This window comes from Corvus hawaiiensis, chromosome 26, assembly GCF_020740725.1.
Source record: "Corvus hawaiiensis isolate bCorHaw1 chromosome 26, bCorHaw1.pri.cur, whole genome shotgun sequence".
NCBI classification, from domain to species: Eukaryota; Metazoa; Chordata; class Aves; order Passeriformes; family Corvidae; genus Corvus; species Corvus hawaiiensis.
This window is the reverse complement of record NC_063238.1, coordinates 32,699,232-32,716,601: the sequence shown is the minus strand read 5'-3', so window position 1 is coordinate 32,716,601 and position 17,370 is coordinate 32,699,232. Positions and strand designations below refer to the sequence as shown.

Genomic DNA, 17,370 nt, shown 5'->3' with positions numbered 1-17,370 from the left:
ACATCTTTAGCACTGATTGGGTGTTAATTGTGAGACCAAGGGTATGAAAAGAGTTTGTGATTATTTATCACAAAATCATTGAATGTCCTGGGTTGAAAAGAACCTTACAGACCAGCTAGTTCCATGCCCTCTGCCTTGGGCAGGGATGCCAACCACTAGGTCAGGCTGCTCAGAGCCCCACTCAAACTTGCCCTGAGCACTTCCAGATATGAGAGAATCCCAGCTCCTGTGGGCAGCCTGTTCCAGTGCTTCACCACCCTCTGAGTAAAGAATTTCTTCCTAATACTTAATCTAACCCTGCCCTCTCTAAGTTTAAAACAATTGCCCCTTGTCCTGTCACTGTCTGCCCACATGAAAAATCCCTCTCCCTTCTTTTTCTAAGCCCTCTTTAGGTACAGGAAGGCTGCAATGAGGTCTCCCCAAAGCCTTCTCTTCTCCAGGCTGAGCAATCCCAGCTCCTCAGTCTATCTTTGTAGGAGAGGTGCTCCATCCCTCACACATTGAGTTCCTGGGCAGTGATGGGAAAAATTTCTAAAGAATTCAATGCAACACAAAGCCAGAAAGGTGTAAATATTGATGTAGGCATTTTCCTGTGCAGCATTCAATATATAATTTAATTTAATGTCAATATTTGGCTTGAATATTAAATATTTAAATTAAGTTAATTAATTAGATAGTCGCTCTGGATTTCAACTATTATGGCCTTGACTCAGTGAATTCTAAGGGAAAAATCAGCATTAAAATTATTTACAGCTTTTTAAAAAGTTATAGAAAAAAGAATGGTAGAGACAATATTAGAAATTTTGTTATATACAGTCCTAAGAGATTTTGACTGAAAATTTGTGCAGTTCTGATCATAATTCCTGCCAACGTCATTATTTGCCTTTTCTCTCAAGAGGATTATAACATTCTTAACACCAAGTAAGAAACTGTGTAATGAGGCAGGAATTAGTTGTGTTCTTATACAAATTTAGGAGACAAATATATTGTCTACTTATACCATTTTTGGGGGGTTATTTGGTTTTTGTTTTTTTTCTCAGGGCTCTTCTGTTACTGGCTGTCTTCTGTCCAGTTCCCATTCCTGTTTTGGGAATCTCCCAGAAGGACGAAAAGAGATGCTGGTATATTCAAAAAGACTGCAGCCATTCCAGGTGGAGCAATAAGCGCAGGAAGGTGAAGTCTCTTTTCCAAGGACAAAACAGAATTCAGCTCTCGTCTGCTGTATGGTTGTGATCACCAAAGATATTTCACCCATCAAGCAAAAATGAGATGTACTTGACAGATAGATGTGGACCACTGATAAAATCCTTAAAATTTTATGTATATGGATAATCTAACATAAATCAAATAAATTCCTTACAACATGTAGCAACATAAATAAGGGCTTTTCCTTTCCTTAAAGCCAACTATTTTTTTCTTCCCAGATATGATACTGATGCTGCTGTTATGGACAATTAACATGAGAGATTTTGACAACAAAGATTTATAAAAATGAGGTAGAAGTGGGAAACCTAAAACCTCTTGCAGTCCAAGTGATTTGATGTCTGAGTAGTGAATATGTATTTATAGTGCTAGAGGATTATCGAGGGAAAATAGCCCCGCTTGTTAACACCTGATCAGAGGGATTCACATCAGACTGATAAAATAAAAAAGGGGATTTTGTTAAAGTGCTGGAAGTTGATGGAGTGTTTTGTTACTGATAGTCTCGCTCTCAGCAAGGCTAACAGTGTGTACAATATAATTATAGGGGAAATTGGATACAAAATGTTATCGTATCTTTAAATGGCGGACTCAGGATGAGTTAGTGGAAGTTTTAACAGGCTGGGCAGGAAAATGGCGATTAGTAGCACTCATGTGACTTGGAGTGTTTGAGTTCTTATATTTAGGAAATAAAAACTCACTCACTGGAGCCATTATTGCTCCCTTTTCTTGTAGAAAATGCTTAGAGGAGCACTGAGTGAGAATGGGCAGAGGAAGTGGCACAAGCAGACCCAGGGAGCAGCCCAAAGCACTGCCAGCTCTGGTTCCCATCCAGACCTTGGAGAAGACACCTTGCACCTGCTTACCTCACTCCTGGAGCCTCACTGGGACCCCAGGCACTGTCCTGGATGTCAGAGTTGGAAAGCTCAGTGGCGACAGTGATCACTCCCACAGTGAACACCCAGCTAAAGAACAGCAGCCGCAGAAACCCAGACATTTGGTGATACCTCAGCCATCCGGGCAGTTCAAGGAGACATGTTTTAGGTGACACTTCACTCACAGGAAGGGAAAACCAGACAAATGGCTACCAGCTCAGACTCTAAGTGGTACAGCCTCCTTTACAGCACTGTGGCCTCCCTGGGAGCTTCTGTGTCCCATCCAGCTGGTTAGATCCACCTGGGACACACTGAGCACTTGCACAGTGCATGTTGGTTGGGGTGTGGGAGCTGGGAGTAGGACAGAGTGCCATGTTGATGCCAGGGAGAGCCCTCCTTGGAGGGAGAGCTGCCTGCATGCTGCCCAGCCCTGACCTCGTCACGGGCTTTATAGATTTCCCACAGCCAAGCAGAGGAATCCTTGTCATCTGGGAGAGCAGAAATTTGGGAGGTGTGAGGAAGAACAGAAGATCCAGTGCTGGGCTTGGAAGGTAACTTTGGGGGCTCCACATCTTCCCGGAAAATGTTGCCTGTGCACCGGAGAGGGGCAGGGCTGTCTCCTCTGGTCTCTGGTGGCATGGTGTGGTTCATGTCCTCCATAGAGCTGGACCCACCCCATGAGCCCCAGAGAACATTATCCAGCCAGGGGAAAACCTTTCAATGTTCCAGTGCAGCAGACATCTAGGTCTGGAAAGTCTGCTTGACATGTGGATCTATAGCAATGGGACTCTGCATCGTTCACTGGGCAAACTCTCCTCTGGGTGTGTTTAATCAGCCCCTCAGTCATCCTGCAGCAGCAGTGATAATGTTATTGTTCACCAGCCACAGGAACTGAGATTGCTGTGTCAATCTAAGACTTTGCAGATGAGATCAAGATACTATGATATTAAAATCACTTGAGGTTGTGGAAGGATGGAAGGAGATATATATATATATATATATATATAGACGTGTGTTGATTTCAAAGATCATCTAAGTCAGTGGGGAGTTTCCTATTTATCACCATTAGCTTTAGCTTAAATCCTGTGGGACTGACATTTAAGGGAGCAAGCAACTGGGCAGGGACTCTAGAGACGAATTTACACAACGTTTTTTTCCATTTGCTTCTTAATGACCTCAGACACCTCTCCCTATGACTCAGTTTCCCCATCTGCAAAGGGGGTAAGCCTGACCTTCCTTGAAAAAGGAGGAAAATGTACAGACAGAAAAGGTGAGATGAGCTGGCTATTCTTATTTTGCACAGAGTAATAAGAGAAGAAATTAAAAATAATGGATGAGAAACGTAATCCACTTGAGTAAATGTGTTTCCTTCTGGTGGGGAAGATGATCTTTCAGAAGAATTTGTTAGCTATTACCAGAAAATGTCTCAGCAGCAGCTGCAGAGATTAGTAATCTGCAGCTACCCAGAACTCAAATCTATACTGTCTGTATTCAGAGTGTGCCATTATCAAATTCCTGTTAATCACTCTGTTAGTGCACTGGTGGTAGCTAAGGCTGATTCCCAGCCTCAGAGCCTGCCCTTGGTGAACATAAAAAGCACAACTCTCCTTGCCACTCCTTCAGGAAGTAGCCTGAGACAGGGCTCAGCTAGAAATCAAGCTGGAAAAAGAAGTCTGGGCTCTAATCTAATCAATGGAAACTCTCCTCACCTCTACAAAGCCAGGGTTTAGCCCTGTATCCAAAAATAAATATCAAGGATTTTCCAGTGCGTATCTGTGACTTTTTAAGAATGAGCCTGGATGGGTTTCCTGCAAGCGGCCGCAGCCAGCAGCATCCTCGGCAGTGGCGCTTCTGAGCCTTGTATGAAATGTGCTCAGCAAGGCTCGCAGCTATTGCACTCCTTCAGCTGTATCACAGCGCTGCTGACCTCAGAAGCGAATTTTAGAACATTTTTTAGCTATGGCCAAGCTAAGGGTTGCTTGGCTGGAGGGCGTTTTGGAAGATAGTGCAGCCACATGCTTTGAATAACTGAATCAAGTGAATCTCACATGTTCAATTATACTTCCATTGGTTTCTACAGCTACTGGGACAGTGCAGCACAGGACACGAGCTCCAGTCACATAGCTGGAAATGTGGACAAAGATGCAGAATTCAATAATACCTCAGCTCTGCACAATCCAGTAACAGGAATCCTTTGGCACATGAATCTTCCATTAAGCACATTTTTGGAACCAGGCTGATGATCAGGGAGGGGTTTGTGTTTGCTTGATAGATTTACAACAGGATTTCATTGGCCTTCTGCTCTGTGTTTATCTGGCTCTTGCTTCTAGTTAAAGCATTCAAAGCAATACCCTTGAGCTTTGACTGCATGAGAACCAAACCTGCTGAACTGAAATGGCTAAAATTTGAACATCTTTCCTAGGAGTCCATGAATCCTTGGAGATAAGTAAGGAATTCTTGTCACTGAGACAGTATGGACATTCACGCTTGCCAAAGCATCAAAGCGAGTCTCCATGCGCTGCCACTAAATGCTGGAATTTGGGGTGATTTTTTCTGTCATGGAGGGATGCAAAACACAGCTGTTTGTGTAAATCAGGATGCACCTTAAAATACCCACAGCCCTCTGTTACCAGCACAGACAAGGTCCAGTGAAGGACACATATCACTAAAGGTCAGTGAGCAAAAAAATGCAAATGGAAATTAAAAGCGTCAGAAGGAAGGTGACAGTAGGGTTCAGGGAATCTGAGAGGAAGGGTGGGCATCCAAGATGCAAGTCACCAAGGCTGACCTCAGACCATGAAAGGAAAGATCATCACAGATGCCAGTAATGAAAGCTGATGGGGATGTGACATAACATTGGCTTCCCAATACATCATTGACTAATTAAATGACCAATACCATAAAGATGATTTTTACCACAAAAATCTAGAAGTGTCTAAAGATTTCAATGACACTAAATTCATTTTGTAGATGACAAATATTAATGAATAACTCAATTAAGACCCCCATAACCCTCCACTCAAATTTAAAGGTGCTTGCCCCAAGTTACACAATGAATTGCCATGGTGTTTTGTGAAACTTACTCCTTACTTCAATCAGGAGATATTTTCCTCTCCAGTTACTGTAGTAATAATCACGGCTTTGTTTTCTTTATGGTGCTGTTAATCACAAACAGTGGAGTACAAAGGAAACCCAACGTATGTCACCAAAAATAATAGTAAGATTTAACCATTTTGTATTTGTTCTTGAAACAAATAAACACAATTGTAAAGATAAGTGGTTCGGGGTCATTTTTCTGTAAATGGCTTTTACACTGCTTTATATCTTAAAAATGAAAAGCAATGCCTTTAAAAAAAAAAATAGTTTTTCCTGCCTTCTAGCCACATATGTAAGCCACATTACACACTACAAAATTGTCTAATGTTGATGCAATTTCTGATCACAGATGTGTTGGTCATTTTAAGGAACCAGACCCACAACTTTGATTTGGAGTCACTGAATCCATCAATTCTAAACACAAATTCAGCCTTTGTCACATTATGCTCAGGAAGCCACCTCAATGACCCTGCCTATTCACTCATTTGGGTTTATTGAATGAAAATCAGAGATCTGGGGTATGGGTTATAGTGGGGTGGTTTGGCTGTGGTTTGGTTTTATTCTGAACAGAATACTGCTTTTTCTACTGTGGGTGTTTATGTGATTTTATAAAGCCTGAGTTCATTCAGATTAGGTTAGGGCATCCTGAATTCGTCTGTAAACTGACCAACATAAAACTACAGAGAGATTCAAGAAGCACACTTTGGTATCCTTCCATGTGTATTTTGTGCAGATAAACATCACCTAAGAGAAGGACAACCAGCTTCCACAGAACTGCAATATATTTTACTAAATACAGAAGCTGTGATTCTAACAGTCTGGCTTAATTTACAGAAAATTATGAATTTCCATGTTATTGTTCATTTATTTCCCTGTTGTCAAGCATTTTATTTTTTTATTGTTGACATCTGAAATTGAACCCACATCTGTTTAGCAAAAGACAGATACTTTCTTTCAAACTGTTTATGAGAGTTTCACCCCATTGTGCAAGTTATGGTGTATTTCACAAAAAAAGACAAGCTTTATCTGTTTGTTGGAAAAAAGAGCTATTCAGCTATATGAAGGGGCTTATCTAAAAAAATACAAATATGAATCTCTAACTAGACTGCTGCAAAATCTGCTTTCCTTCACATCATCTCCTTGTGTATTTGAATACACATTTACAGAGGGAGGCATCTTTCAGGTGATCTTCTCTTCTCATTGCTCTAACTCAAAACCAGACAGTGTTCAGCCTGGCCATTTTCGCGTGGGAAGCAGGAAACAAAGCAGAGATTTATCAGCTGTGCCCCACTGGCATTTGGGAATATCAGATGTTTTATATAATAATTATGCAGCATTTTAGCTAAACTGGTTCAATTCTTAATGAAGCAGATTTGGTTGCTGTGAAAGTCAAGGCTGAGGGTATGAAGCATAAGCTCTTTCTCATCTAGCTGCCTAAGAATTAGGCACTTTAAAAATGATCCCTCAAGATTCCTCATGAAACAGTCATCCAAACAACCTCAGGAAGATACGAACAGCCATTGTCAGTGCCTATGTTTCTTCGTTGAAAAGTGAGAGAATTTGAGTGACCATCTTGGGCTCAATATCTAATACTTAGATATACAAAGTAAGCAGAGATGAACTCAAGAATGAGAAGTATATGCAAAAACTGCTTAGCAGCTTTTAAAGTGATAATTATGTAAGCAGCACAAAAGAGATTTGACCAGACATAGATTAAAACAAAACTATCACTCTGCTGTAAATCTGTACCTAAAAATTGTTAGAACCAAAAATCTAAGACAAGATGTTTAAAATAAGTGTGACAGGTGTATATTTAGATATCTAAAGAACTGGTAAGGATTTTTTTTAAAGTGTGTCTACTGAGCAGAGCCATATGGGCTCAAGGGGAGCTACTAGCATTTGGTGTTTTTGAAATGAAGCTATGTGTTGAAAGCTTTAAACTGACAGAGAAATCTACTTTATGTCATTACTTTTCTTATTATTGATTTTTTCCTAAAGTTTTTTTATTGTCCACAACAAAATGATCTTTTTTTTTACCTTTTTTATATTATAATCAAAGGGCAGCATTCAGATGTCCTGAAATCTTGCCTCAGGCAAGACACACAGCCCAGGTGTTTGTGCTTACGATTGGACAGGCAATTCCTCAGCATCATTACACTGCTAAGGAGCCAAAATTCACCATGCAATCACTTGCATGTGCTCAGATACACCCCAGCCTGCAATGACCACATCTTAATTTTGCCTTTATTTCTTTATTCTTGCAGACTCTGAACTCTGCAAGAATCTGCAGGAGCACCTTGAACAAGCATTTGTGCCCTGAACAGACCTAATAAATTCTGACAGCAAGGGTGGACAGTACCTGGAGGGCAGTTGGTAGAAGTGGGAATAGGCCCTATCTCACCGATCCCTTGAGTAATACTGGAGCTTTCACTTGAAAATCTCAGAAATCATAATGGATAATTTTTATCTTCTTCGAGTCACTGAAGCAGAGCAGCCCTCTCAAGGAAGAACACAAAGCATGTTAAATAGCAGAGAATCAGAGAATCATATAATGAATAACCTTGAAAAGGAAAAGACCGCTAAGATCATCGTGTCCTACTTTCTGTGTGTGGGCATATACCTGTGTGTCAGTGGCAGCACTTACAGTCTGTGTGGAAATGGATTGATGTTTAGAGATGTTTTGCTGGGCTTCTTCAGAGTAAACAGGGCAAGAAGAGGATAAAGAAACACATTCAGTGCTCTTTAGTGGCCAAGTGATTAAAAATGGTAGATCTCTTCCAGCAGATGGTAGATGCCTGTCCCAAGAAGCACCACTTATATCAAAGCTGCTTCTGATAGCATGAATCTGGAAACACCTTGAAAGATGGAGACTCCTGGAGAGCCTTTCGGTCTTACCGTGCATACAGAGAATTGTCTGTAATTACAGAGAGGAATATTTTTCTGTTCTTGATACTGCTAAAGGCTGATACCTCTTAAACCATAGCCAGTGAGAGAAACCAGCCTAACTTGGGTGGTAAAATCCTGCACTATAAGAAAAATGCCAAAACAACAAGCACCACATTCTTAAGACTAAAAATTAAAAATAAAATATAAAAGGGTAGACAGGGAGAGATATTTGCCACTTCCTAAGAAGATTTTTAAATCAAAGGGGGACACCGTGATTAGATTATGGCCCCAGAATGACAACTCAACTTTCTCTTTAAACTCGGAGAGGCTCCCAGGATGAAGTGGTGTTCAAAGACAATTCCTTTGCATGAATAATATGGGGGAGGGTTTAATTACCACCTCCTCTCATTCTTCATCTTCTCTAGCTAGAAAGCTCAGGTTTCAGCAGTTTTGTTTCTCACTGACACTGTGGCAGACTGGGGGAAGGGAGAGGAGGGTGGAAATACTACAAGGCTGGGAAAAAAGGGAAGCAGCCAGTGAGCTGTAGCAAAAAGAACAGAAAAGAAAAGAAAATAAAAGGGCACTGCCTCATTCATATATAAACGAGTTTAAAAAAAAAAAAGAAAAGGAAAGAAAAGAAAGAAAGCACTATCCCACTGATATTATAAATCTCTGGAAAGGGTAGTGTCAGAAATCACAACTCTAGTGCGAAACAATCCTGTGCCTCAAAACTCATCTCACTCAAAAGTGTTATATTTTAGCTGTAAGGGAACCACGGTGCATCTGAGCAGAGCTGTTTCAAACCTGGTTTCATTCTGGCTGTCAGCTTAAGTAGGGCTACAACAAATGCAGACCAAGAATGAGTAAATCCTAGTGTTCGCCTGTGTGAACAAAGACTGAATTCATGTTGCCTTTATATTTATGTTGTCACTTATCCCCTCTTTAATGGATACAATTATGGCACTGCTAATGTTATTGGCCAGTAACACCAAACAAAGAGAGAAGGGTGAGTCTGTTTTTAGCAGATTTCGAATATATTCAAATACAGTTGATTTGAGCTCATATAATGTTTACAGCTTACATCAAAGGTAAGAAAAGCTCTTAGTTAATATTAGTATTAGTTTACAATCAGCCACACTATCACTTGCCTCTGCAGATCTCTTAAAATATCTGCAATAAGAGTGCCCACTCTGGACAGAGGAGTAAGCCCCCCACACAATGCAGAGAAAGGGACCTGCTGTGTTTCCTTACTCGGAACAGTAAGGATCTGGCTCTGTCTCCTTACTCAAAGGAGAATCACCTCTTGCTGCTCTCTGCCCAGCTCCTTTGCCAGCTGAGGACCTCTACAATGCCGTGTCCCCGACGCAGCAGCCGCACGCCCTTCCTGACGTGAAACTCTGCTGTGAGTCAGTTGGAACCAATTACTGTGTTGTGCAAAGCTCACGTTAGGCAATAGCAGCTGTGTGAGTGAGCAGATTCCTCCCAGGTTGCTCTGTTTCCAGTGGTTTCTGACTAACTCTCCCTGTCCATGCCGGGTCTCACTAGGACACCCCACCACGAAGGAAAGGCTTCATTTTCTCTCCTCCAGCCTCTGTCTTGGGTGGAGGTGAAAGTGAGCAGAGCAGGCAGAGAGCACTTGACGGGATCCACCCAACCCAGGGGCACCCAAGGACACCTGGGACCAGGAGGAAAGGTTCATCCCATGCCTGATGTCTGAATTAGCAAATATATTCACCCTAGAGTGTGAACACCACTCTCAGGACCTCGGTCTGAGCTCAGGTTTTCACATTCCATCTTCTGTGCTAAACAGCAATGGGCTTTCCTAGAAAAGTGCTCCAGCAGCTCTGCCTGCTCAGCAGAGGTCATGTGAAGACTCAGCATATGGACATAGAAGGTTTTGGCCAGGCATAAAGTACTGGAGGCCATCTACCCTGTAGAGATGGCCTGTGAGCCCCTTTTGTGGCATGTGCAATAAGACAAGCCTAACCCTGCACCACAAGAGGTGCTGCTTCGGTGATTATCCCCATCAAGAGGGTGAGAGGGAAGTGAGGAATATTCAGTGGGCCTCCTGGTTTCTGTAGGAACAGAGGAAGACAGAAAGTAAGAAAAGATATTTTTAAAAACCCTTTTAGATTTTGCTTAAATGAATGATTCCTCTCTGTTTCCAAGAAAGAACCAGAGATGTTACCAAGTGTAACACGTCACCACGAACTAGCTCTACACATCTCCACACCTTGGGGAATTTGGTTCCTGACTTCATTTACCGAAACAATACCCAGTTGCTGCGGGGTTTGATCAGCCACCCAGACGACAAAACAACTTACACCAGAGGAGATGGGGGCTCCCAGTAGCAGGCACATGATAAGGATTCAGAGCACTCTGCAGCCCTGCCCTCCCTGCTGCAGCCAGCTCAAGCAGCCCACACAACTGCTGAGCTGCTTCGGGGAAGACCAGCTCCTGGAAGAGAGAAGATAGAGACATGGACAGATCATCCAAGATTAATGATGGAAAAAAGTGAAAATACTTGTAAGAGGAAGTTTTCACTATGCCAGAATCATTATTAATCGCCTGCAACTCCCTGTGACTAAGAGTTGCTAAACTTCATTGGCATTTAAAAATGTAGATATTCCATTACACAGGCAAAAAACAGCTAAGATATTGGGATATGAAAGGGGAATTAACTGCAATGGGCACTTTTAATTCATTTTTAAGAGTATTTTTTCAAAAGTGTTTTTTACCTTGTCTGTTAAACTTCTGGCAAGTCATTTTTACGTCCTCTATTTTAACCTTTTTTTTCTAATTTGTCAGTGTTTTTTATCTCCCATGCCAGTTTCTATGAAATTAATAGAGTGATAGAGAAATTTCCAGAATATTAAGGTATGTCAAGCACTGGCTGAAACAGTGTCCAAAAGATGACTAAAATCAATTTCCTAACTGAGATCAGCATAGCCACAACCTTTAGTAGAAATCACAGAAGCAAAACTTGACAGAAAACAACTCTTGATGGTCACAGCATCACTTGCTTTGATAAGAAATTGTATTTACAGAATTATCTTTTGCACTTTTTTGTAACCTTTTCTCTTCAGGGTCTTCTTCACAAGTAAATCTAATGTAGCATCTTTGTCTTTCATTGCTTTGCACAGCACACCATTTTTTGAACAACATGAGACTGAAATATTTGTGCAAAGAAAGTCTGGCATTCAGGTTTCCCATCTGTTCAGCTATAAAGGGAGACTATGGAGACAAGTCTTTTGCCTAACACAGATGATATACACCCCATATTCCAAACTCTGTCAGGCATTCCTGACAGATCTCTGCTGAAAGACCACACTGCTTTTGAGGGCAGAGCTCGCACTGGAACTGTGACAAAGCTGACAAAGCACCAGCACATGGAAAACCATTGGCAACCCTTTGTTGGGGTTGGCAATGGACAAAAAGCTCAGAGGGGTGAAGGACTGAAACCTCCCTCTGAGGCCACAGACACCACACATGAGTTACCATCACTCTGAGCCTCCTCAATTCTCATGTGCACCTGTAAACTCTCTTTGAACGGGCAGGTGGGGGTTTCTGACATCTTTGCTCCGATAGGGAACATGTGATTCTGCCTCCTGACTCTTCCAGCTTGCCTTAAGCTTACGCTGTTTGTCTGAAATGGAGTAAAGGGGCTTAAATTCACCTCATACAAGGCCAACAGTGACAGTTCATTGAAACACATGGCCCTTTACTTCCTCTGTAAGAGAAGGGCTAGAGCAGCTAAGCAAACTCAAAGGCAGGATGCAAGATAAAGGCAGCTTTGAGAAGAAGGATTTGAGGTTTTGGTTTTCCATTGCTCCATTCTAAAAATAACAATCAAACCTCAGGAAGGGGTGAGGTGGCACCCTGTTTTTATGGACTGTAAGTGTTGGTGCACAGATGCTATGGAAGTATCCCTAGCTGAGGCCTGGACTTGAGCTCAAGTCCCTTGGGAATGGCTTTGTAGTTCTGAGGAAGCAGTAAAAATGTTACAGGTCTCTTCAATGACTGGTGTTTGCCTGCCTTCACAAATCATCTCAATATTTTCACCCACATTTCTTGAACACAAGAAACAATTAACATACCTATTTTTTCCTTTGTTATGAGGAACTGTAACTAAAGGATGGATACAAATTCCTGCTGTCCTGGGTACCAGAAGAGAGAAAGTCTTGGTACGTCCATCAGCTGGGGACACCAGAGGGTGAATCTAGGGGAAAGCCACCAACTGCTGTTCCAGAGCACTAGGAGGAGGCAGGCTGTAGGTTCAAAGGACCCAGCAGATGTGTCTGGAAGGGAAGTGGGGAAAGAAGTGTCTGTTAGCTGTCACCGCCCTTGGACGAGAATGCAAAGGGCATTGGCAAAATTTTCTCTTGTTCTTTCAAGACCAAAGATTTATGAGAAGGTGTTCCCTAATTTAATTCTGCTTTTCCCATGATTTCTCTGTCCCACTCAGGATGGGTCTCCTTCCAGCAAGGAGTACAACTCACAAAAATGAAGGAAACCCCTGATCTTCAAAGGGCTGCAGCACACTGCCATAATGCTGCCATAGCAAGGACATAGCCCCATCTATACAGGCAAGATCAAACAGCATCCTGCAGAGTCAGGATGCTATTGCATTACAACATGATTCTTCCCCATGACAGATTTGGCCAAAAGCCAGGCAATGAAATGGGTCTGCTCAGACTGAATGGACTTGGGGTCTTAGACAGCAGTTGGAGATTTATGCTGCTGCTCTTACAGAAATCAAATCAAGACACTGTTCCCCAGCATTACAGGCTTACCCAGCCATCTGCAGACCAATGGTGTGAAATTTGTGCCTTGTGTGTCATCACTGTAGCTAAACATCTTGTGTTTTTCTTTCAAAAAATGTGTTCATTGAGTTCATCATTAATAATAATTGATATCAGTTAATACTAATATTCAGAAAATATGGGAAGGAAAATCCTTTGAGAATATCCATAGGTGAGCACATCAAGGGATCATGCTGTGCTCTCATTTTCTAATGTAACTGCCCACTCAATGATAGCTTGATAGGAAGTGGCACAGATCTTTTTAGTAGCACTTTGCTGCCAAGGTGTTTTAATGAAAGGCAATCAGCAGGACATAGCAACTTGAAGTACTGAGCAATGCCACAAAATCCAGAGATTTTTGTGAAGAGATTTTATCTGTCCTTAATACACCTGTAACCCTGATTTTGATCTTGAAGTCATGGATATACTTAATATTCCTTGCAATATGCAAGGAATATTGAAAAATTATGAATCCATCAATACTGTGGATTAGAGAGCAGAGAATGAGAGAAATTAGCCTTTTAGGGCTTGGTGACTCTTGCAGGACTTGCAGAAGGACTGAAACCCTTAATGCATCTACATTAAAGGGGCTTGTGTCTGCTGTAATCTGGAAATTGCCAAATGTTTGCTTCGTGCATGTAGGATAGTACATGCTGGAATTTATGGGCATACTCATCTGAGATGAGTCACAGACTACAATAAGCTCAAACCCATTGCAAAAAACCAAACCAAACCAAAATTGCTGCGGGATTTGCACAAAAATATAGATTAGCATGGGCAGAACGAGTGTGTTTGATTGGCACAAGTGATAGTTTGCAAGATCTTAAGCTGCTGTAACATAATTCCCAGCAATCATATGCCTAATATGTTATCATGTCTCTGTTTATTCTAGCAAATGAAATTAATTAGAGTCTATCCACTGGTTCTGAAGGGTCATGTTATGGTTTGGGTTCTCATGACCGGACTGGAGCCTGCAGCTCATCCTGCCCGGTTTGGGATAGTAGGAACCACCTGACCTGCTGTCAGATGAGCATATGCAAAAAGAAAAAAAAAATTCTTTCTTGACCACAGCAAGCTAAAACCTCTGCAGGTGACACTGAATGTCATGGGAGGACAGGCCTCTCTGGAAGCTACTTTTGGACAAAGGACTTTTTAAGTGTCAAGTCCAGAAGGACCCAGAGTTTCAGAGAGATAGCTGATAGAGGATGGCATGTTCTACCACTGGTCACAGAACACGAGCGTTTGCAACATCACTGTTTAAATAATCGTTTAATGATGGACTTGGCAGTGCTGGGTTAACAGTTGGGCTTAGAGATCTTTTCCAACCTAAATCATTCTATTTATTTATTATGCTAAATTGTGTGTTTGCCTGCACAGTACATTGTGTAATAAAATCAGTAGTGTAAGCTATGTTTAACATCTAGAAACAGGCATATGACAGGAGCACCAAAGTTACTTTAATAGTCAGACCAGTTTGTGTCCTCCAGCCAGAGTGAGGAAAATCCTCTCACTGAAACACAGGAAGATGCAACAGGGGAACATCTCTTTAGCCAGGATACTCCTTTAGGCGTCAGTCCACATCACAACACAGCAGCTCTTAACTACTTTAGGAAGATGTTGACTTTCTGGAAAGGTCTTGGAAAAATCATCCAGCTTTTGCACCACTCCCCTCCTGCCTAGGGGTGCTGTTCCCTGTGTGGGGGGTCAGAGGCACAGTGGCTGCCTGTAGCCCCCAGCAGGGAAAGGGGGTAGCAAGGCTCACAGCTCTCCCTGACAGATGTACATGGAAGTTCACACTTCTTCTCATGGCATTGCTTCCATGTTGGTATCTACCTGGACAATTTCCACTTCCCAGCAGCAGAAAGACTTTCCCCCACAAAGGCCAGAGTCGATGTCACTTCAGAGCACAACGAGCAGCAGCAGGAAAAGCTGAACTCTACATCAGGGCACATTGATGCTGCCAGATCTCTGTCAATTCACTGGTAGCTCTGATGTGTCGCCTGCTCCTGTGGCTTTGGTCAGGAAAAGACCTCATTGTCAAGGCTTCAGTCTGACAATAGGCATGAAAGAGCTGTGTCTTTGAAATCTGCCCTCATAACGTGAACAGAAAACAGCATTTTCAGTGAAAGATCAGAAAAGCCAGCGGAATCAGCAGGCTCTGCAGATTGTCACTGCTCACATGTTTGCTTTGTTATCAGCATATACATTCAAATGCACATTTGTCAAAGGGCTGTGGCACAGTCGCCTGTGCAAATCAAATCGTAGTGGAAAGCAAGAAAAGCGTTTGCCTGTGATGAGATCTCACCTGCTTTGTGTGCAAGCTGCTGGAGATCATTAGTACTCTCTGATACTTGTTATTTGTAAGCAGCCCTGCTCTCTTCAGGTTCATTTCCTGCTCCACAATGCAACACTGCCAGACATTTTCACACATTCTGGATGCATTGTGTAACATGGGGGAAAAATCTTCAGCTACTGACTGCCTGACCATCTAATAACTCATACAGCTCAGCTGCTGTATGCTGCAACCCAGGATTCAACCCAGACCACGTGCAAGAAAATCCATGAAGGACAGAGACCTCCACAAAATGGAACCTGCACCCTTCCCAAAGCCTAAGAGTATATGACAGACAAGAAAGAATTTGGACTGGAAAAAAATCCAGACTCCTAAGGCAGGAATTGGTTGCTAGTGTTGTCACAAAAGGTGCTGGGTCCCACCTTGAGATGCACTCTTCCTTGGTAAACTGTGTACGCCACAGCCATATTTCCACACAGCCACACGGCTCAGCAGCCAGCTATGAGGTACACAGCACCACACAAGTGTTAGTTTCACTCCTGATTTTTAGCTACTTTTGATGAAAAATGCGTCATTAACTGAGAGCTGATGCTCTGATGTGGGATTTCCAGAGAATGGAATAAGAGATCTGATTTCTGATGAATTTTCATACAACATGGGCAGAAAACGGGCCTCTAACTTGTGTGAGTGCAGCTGCATCCCTTGAGGTCTCCTGGGGTAGTTGTACTCAGGTGCCTGCAGGATGGTGACCTGTCTCTCATGGAGCTGGTGGTGGTAAGGAGGGCCTATCAGTTTAGTAGTGTTCACTTTCCTGACACTGATCTGCAACACGTGTTCTTGGTAAGTAAGCAAGAGACCATGTAATTATTTAGGTAAAGTGGCAACTTTGATTGAACTGTTTGGTAAGTACCAGCAACAGACAAAAGAGCATCCTAAAAGTGAATAAAAGGGGTGTCCTGTGGCCCTGCCTAAATCTCATACACTCTAGGAAAGCCTCACTCGCTCTTTTTTTATTTTAGTTAATGAAAATTTCATTTCAAAGGAAATTTTAATTAAATGAAAATTTGTGTTTAATTTCAATTATTTTTAAATTATTATTATTATTATCATCATCATTTTTATTGTTATATTTTTAGATTATATTATATATATTATTATATATTATCATTATTATCATAAATAAGCACCTTAGAGGTCCCCATGTCTTTGTTCCCACATGGTGGCTGAGAACTGCACTGCCTCTATTGCCATCACTATTGGGAGGACAACTGCAACCACCAGGCTGTCAGAGGCCAGGGTAATGCTGCAAGCAGGCTGTGACTGGCTGCACCACTTCAGTGTCCTGCTCAGGAAGAAAGGAGATTAATAAAGGCAACTACCTCCAGCTAGTTGTGGAGGCTTCTAAAAGCCACTATGCTGGCATGTGTAAAACCCATTACTCATTCCAGTTTCCCTATCTGAAGGTGTCTGGGAATGCACAGGAATATTTCCCCATGCTGTTAGCAGCCCACTGGAGATGAGAGCCCAGGCATTCTTCCAGGGGGGTTCTGGTCCCCTTCAGGGATAGTCAGACTCTCCAGACTGGTCAAGGTCAGCCCTGCCAGGAGCTCAACAGCACTGAAATAGTGTGGATGAACATGTGCCAACCTTGAGCTGCCTGGCTCTGGTCAGTCTAGTCCACTAGCAGAGTCACTGTGCATAGATCTACCTTTAATTGCATGTGCACTTTGTTTTGTGTGGTGTTATCTGTGGATCCTACAGAATATAATGCTTCTACTTTAAATTCACATTGAGACGTTCTAAACTGGAGTCTCATTACTGTCACATTAGACTATAGGCATGTGATTAAGTAATTTCTCTTAAATTAGACTTCACAAAAGAAACCTCTAACTGACCTCCTTTTCCTTCTGCTCCATGCTGGTTGCACATTAAAACTCATTACTCCAAACCATCCTGACAGGCATTTTTGCTGACAGTCACAGTCCATTCTAGCCAAGAGTTCTGGACACATCCAAATGCGCATGACTTGTTTCTAGTCTGAACCTGCCTGTTATTAACTTCTAACTTGCTTCAAGTTATGGCTTCCTCTGTTATATTAAAAAGAAATTGTTGGAAAGTTTCAATTTTGCAAGAGTGATTTAAAGACCAATAGTTTTCTCTGGACTCTGTAGATCTTTGCATATAAATAACCTTGGATTTAAATTCCCAGAACACTGAA

At 42.1% G+C, this 17,370-nt stretch overlaps 1 long non-coding RNA gene across 1 annotated transcript in view; it reads right to left on the bottom strand.

The window, feature by feature from the left end:
* Positions 1–313: 313 nt before the first annotated feature.
* LOC125317274 overlaps positions 314–17,370 on the bottom strand; it is a 22,546-nt gene continuing 5,489 nt past the window's right edge. Inside the window, exons 2-4 of the long non-coding RNA XR_007199989.1 lie at positions 12,155–12,355; positions 10,382–10,514; positions 314–10,132 (exon numbers count right to left, since the gene is read on the bottom strand). This is a non-coding gene — a long non-coding RNA (uncharacterized LOC125317274). The remainder of the gene's footprint in view (positions 10,133–10,381; positions 10,515–12,154; positions 12,356–17,370) is intronic.